Source organism: Sapajus apella, unplaced genomic scaffold (genome assembly GCF_009761245.1).
Source record: "Sapajus apella isolate SASKATOON/1434 unplaced genomic scaffold, GSC_monkey_1.0 scaffold1, whole genome shotgun sequence".
Lineage (NCBI taxonomy): Eukaryota > Metazoa > Chordata > Mammalia > Primates > Cebidae > Sapajus > Sapajus apella.
Genome location: NW_022436941.1, coordinates 86,541,350 through 86,546,406, shown reverse-complemented (window position 1 = coordinate 86,546,406; position 5,057 = coordinate 86,541,350). Strand labels below are relative to the sequence as shown.

Sequence of the window (5,057 nt, the reverse complement as noted above, 5' to 3'; positions counted from 1 at the left end):
TACTGCAACGTGGTCATCCATTTCACTTATCCATCAACTGTATAAATGAATACATTATTGCTATAATTATTTCAATCAAGTCTATTAGGTTAATTAAAAACAGTGCTGTTAGAAATATTACCTTACCTTTATTTATCCTTTCTAAAATGCTCTTCTCTTCAGTAAGTCTGAATCTCTATCATTATACTTGTCTCTTAAATAGTTTCTAACATTTCTTGCAAGGCAGGTTCTTTGGTGACAAATTCTATCAATTTTTGTTTTTTTCTGAGAAAGTTTTTATTTCTCCTTTATTCCTGATGAATAACTTCCTTGGATGCATAATTCTAGGCCTAGTTTGTAGCTTCTGCTTTCAAGGCTAAATATTTCTATCCAACTTCTTCTTGCTTGTGTGCTTTCTAAAGAGATATCCAAATGTAATTCTTTTTATTACCCTATAAGTAAAGTTTCTCTTCCCTCTAGTTTATTTCAAGACTTTTCTTTGTCTTTGCTGTCTGCAATTTGAATAAACTACAACAGTATGCTTAAGTTTGGAATTTTTGGTATTTACCTTGCTTGGTGTCCTCTGTGCTTCCTGGGTTTGTGTTTTGGTGTCAGTCACTAATTTTGAAAAATATTCAGCTATTGTTATTTCAAACATTTTTGTTCCTCTTTCTTTTTCTGCTATTCCCATCATGTGTATTTTACACTTGTGTAATTGGGTATTCTGTTGTTTTTTAAAATTATCTTTCCCATTTTTCAGTTTGGGAATATATATTGACATATCTTCAAGCTTACTGATTCTTTTCCTTGACTATGTTCAGTCTGCCAATAAGCCCATTAAAGGCATTTTTTATTTATATGCAGTGCTTTTGGTTTGTATTTCCTCTTCATTTTTTTTCTTAGAGTTTCCATCTCTCTGCTTGTGTAAGCTATTTATTCTTGCATATTGTCCATCTTTTCCATTAAAGTCCTTGGCATATAATTCATACTTATTTTTTTAATCCCAAAATATCTGATAATTCCAAAACCTTTGTTGTAGCCAACTCTGGTTCTGATGCTTGCTTTGTATCTTCCATCTCATTGTATTTTTTATTCTCTTACAATACCTTACAATTTTTTGTTCAAAGCCAGACATAATATAGATGGGTCTTTAATGTGAAGTCTTACCTTTATCTGGCTAAAAGGTAGGTTGTGTTTACTATTCGCTATTGCTGTGATATCAGAAGTTCAAATTTCCAGTACTGTCCTTGTATTTTGTCTGCTTTTTGTCTTTGGTTTCTCTAGAAACTCCTTCAATAATGTCAGAAGCTTGCAATTTGTTCAGCTGTCATTCCTCTTCTTACACAGGAGCCTTATTGATGAGGTTAAATTCATAGAAAGAGAAACTAGATTGGTATTGCCAGGTTCTGGGGTGAGAGTGATGAGGAGTGATGGCTAATGAGGAATAGACTTTCTGGGAGGTGATTAAAATGTCCTGAAATTAGATAGTAGTTATTGCACAACTCTGTGAATGTACTAATAATCAGTGAATTGCATACTTTAAGAGGATACAAATTTTTTTGGTATGTGAATTATATCTCAGCAAAGCTGGTACATAAGAAAGCAAAACAGATGAACACATTAGATTGGTGGTGCAGAAAATTCAGAATTTTTATATAATGTGTACTTTGGGGAAGTTGAATGTCCTAAATTGCAAAGCTTTAGGGAATCATTGAAAATTACATTACCAAAAATATTTCAAGCTAAGTAAAAACTTAAGGAAAAATTAGACGCACGGTGTAATTTCAATTTTATAAAATAAGATAAAATGTTTTTATCTCTGTGTGTATATATTTCCAAATCTAGCTTTAAAATTAAATATTTTAAAATGAAAATAGCATAAGAAAATTCACATTAATGTCAATAGTATTTATGAATATTAATATTATGGGTGGTGGTATTCTAGCATTTTTCCTTACAGATGTAAAAACTTCAAATTCTATGAGTATGCATTACTTTTGCAATCATAAAAATATATCACTAAGAGATACATTATATTTTTAGTTTTGATTCTTAAATACATGGTATACAGTGTGAGGTGAGGCTCCAGTATAGGATTAAATATTTGAATAATAACAATAATAACTGATTAATCAACACCTATCAACAAGTTCTCACTCTCCTTATTTCATTCATTGGTTTTGCCAATGTTGTGGTTATGTTCAAGCAAATGGACACAGTGACATATGCAAATGAACACAATGGCACTGCTCAGTCTGCCTTGTGAAAAGCCATTTTAAGATGAGGATTCAGCAATGTACTGTACGGCAAGCCAAGGCTATTCATAGCACACCCTTGGAACTAAACCTAATTGTATCATCATTATGAAGTAATCTTTACAGAGTTCTGTAAAATGCATTCTATAATTGTAAAAACTGCATTTGCAAATGCCCCTTTAGTAACTAACCACAAGATAGAGGCAGTAGGGAAAATTTAATTTAAGAAAATAGAATAGAGTTGAAAATTTATGGGAAGTTCTGAATAAAGTTCATAACTTTACCTGTTACTCCTAATGATTACTCAAAAACCAGAACAGGAAGAAACTGGACTTATTAAAAGAAGCATTAAATAAAGCACTAAACAATGTAGACTGGCAAACTACTGTATCTAGAAGACTTCTTCCCCTGTGGACCCATAAAATACTAAAAAATGTTGATTATATAAACTTAAGAAACAAAATATCCCACCTGGAGCAGTTTTCTCAAAAGTTATTTAGTCTTTGCTACTCTACTTAAAAGCAGTTCACATTATACTAACAGATCCAAGCATGCAGTTTAGGTTGCATAGCACATGATATCCATGTTGGACCGAAGGCTAAAACATTTTCAAGCAATTGGTTTTTCTGGCTTCCTAGTTTTTGTTTTCTTCGATGACCTAAGTCCTAATGACATACTTTTTCAAAAGTTCAACAGCACTTAGGGTTTGTATTAAAATTTTATTATATTTTATTATATACGTTCTCTTTAATTAAATCAAGATGTGCTTATTTGAAAGTTCCTCCAAGGAAAAAATTGTGTGTGTTTCTTTTTTTAAATATATTTTTTTCCCAAGGATTCAGGACTGTGTGGGGCAATGCTTAAGGATACATAATCTTATTTTATTGTGTTAAGCTCTTATCTAAAAAGCCTCAGTTTTAGTGAACTCACATTCAGAACTTCCTTCCATTACCTATGCATTTAAGCAATACCATAACATGTCACCACATAGTATCTTCTCTGTGTTCATGTTTACATCCATCCACCTATTCAACAATCAATATCTACACTGGCTTTTTTTTTCTTTTTAGTCAGGCTTTGGGATACTTTTCTTTCTTTTTTTTTTAAATTCTTTTGAGGCAGAGTCTCACTCCGTTGCCCAGGCTGGACTGCAGTGGCCGATCTCAGCTCATTACAACCTCTGCCTCCCAGGTTCAAGCAATTCTCCTGCCTCGGCCTCCTGAGTAGCTGGGATTACAGGTGTGTGCCACCATGCCCGGCTGATTTTTGTATTTTTAGTAGAGATGGGTTTCACTGTGTTGGTCAGGCTGGTCTCAAACTTCTAACCTTGTGATCTGCCTGCCTCTGCCTCCCAAAGTTCTGGGATTACAGATGTGACCCATGGCACCCAGCCTGGGATACTTTTCTTTAAAGGTCCAGAAATTAATCATTTTAGGCTTTCTGGCCCATAGCATCTCTATAGCAATTACTCGACTCTCCCATTATAGCACAAAAGCAGCCAAAACAATTTGTAAGCAAATAAGTTTGGCTGGGTTCCAATAAAACTTTATTTATGAAACCCAGGCTGGATTTGGTCATGGGTTAGAATTTGCAGATCCATGGTCTAGTCCACTTTCTTTCTCACTTACCAATTTACTAGGTCTGTGTTTGAATCAGCAAGAGACAGAATATTCTGAATATGATGCTACATTATCACTGATAAATTGTTAGTAACATTAATGACATTCTCAGTCTGGTTTTAAAAAACTTCCTCCTGTGTTCCAACATTCCTAAATATCTGCTGCTTCAACTACACTTGCTTGTTCCCCAGAGTTCAGAGATACCTGGAGCCTTCCCAGCACATTATATTTATCTACACTCCATTCAGTTGTTACTAAGCTGCCCTTGTTTATTTATTCAAGAACCACTTCCCCTTTTAAACTTACAAAAGCTACTCTCCCTGACCACTTATCAGGAAGTGATTTAGCTGTGGTTATTTGTAGAATTTTTTTAACCATCTATCCTTGCCTTTATATTTTACACCTCACTTTTTGTTAAGCAAATTTGTATTTAAATCCTCATATTAATTTTTGTTTATAATGTTATGTTACTAATTACAATAAAATTTCTTGAAGAAAAGAAGTGTCTTACACTTATAAAACTTCCCCATTGCAGCTTTGCACAGTGTCAGCTTCGTAGCCAATGAGGTTTATCTGAGGCATGATTATTGCTAATTGAAAACTTTTCCCAATACCCTGCTGTGACGACTTGCAATACAGTAAGCATTAGCAATTCTTGACAGTCTCTACGGAGACTGAATTAAAAAAATAAAACAAAACTTCCCCATTGCATCTAGCATGGAAATTAACAAATAATTGAGGCTCATCACTATTTGACTTAGTGTCTATTGTTCTGAAGAAACAGCTCTTCTCAATAGCATATTCATTGAAGCGTCTCAACATGACACAATTAGATTGCAATTGATGGTTGGTAAAGTTTTTCTTTCTCAGAGGAAATAAAATTTTCTTGGGACATATGAATAATTTTTCATAAAATTGATAATTTTAAAGCATATTATTCATTTTCTGATTACCCTAAAACATGTTCAGTACTGTACATGTAAAATAAATTTTATTTATTGCCATCACAATTAGAAACAGTTGATACAATTTTCACAGTATTTGACCTTGCTACTAGAAATTTATCAAAATAACTGATATTCAGAAGCTTATAAAATGTGATCTAAAATAACAGGTTAAAACAATGTATAGGTAAAAATTCACCTACAGCTCTTTTTCACTGGTTAATGTTTTTTTTGTTTGTTTATTTTTGGTTGAATGGAGA

At 33.1% G+C, this 5,057-nt stretch overlaps 1 non-coding gene across 1 annotated transcript; it reads left to right on the top strand.

Annotated features, from left to right (window-relative positions):
- Positions 1-4,386: 4,386 nt before the first annotated feature.
- LOC116554720 lies at positions 4,387-4,527 on the top strand. Its single transcript, XR_004270286.1, has one exon. It is a non-coding gene; the product is annotated as a U4 spliceosomal RNA (small nuclear RNA).
- The last annotated feature ends 530 nt before the right edge of the window (positions 4,528-5,057 follow it).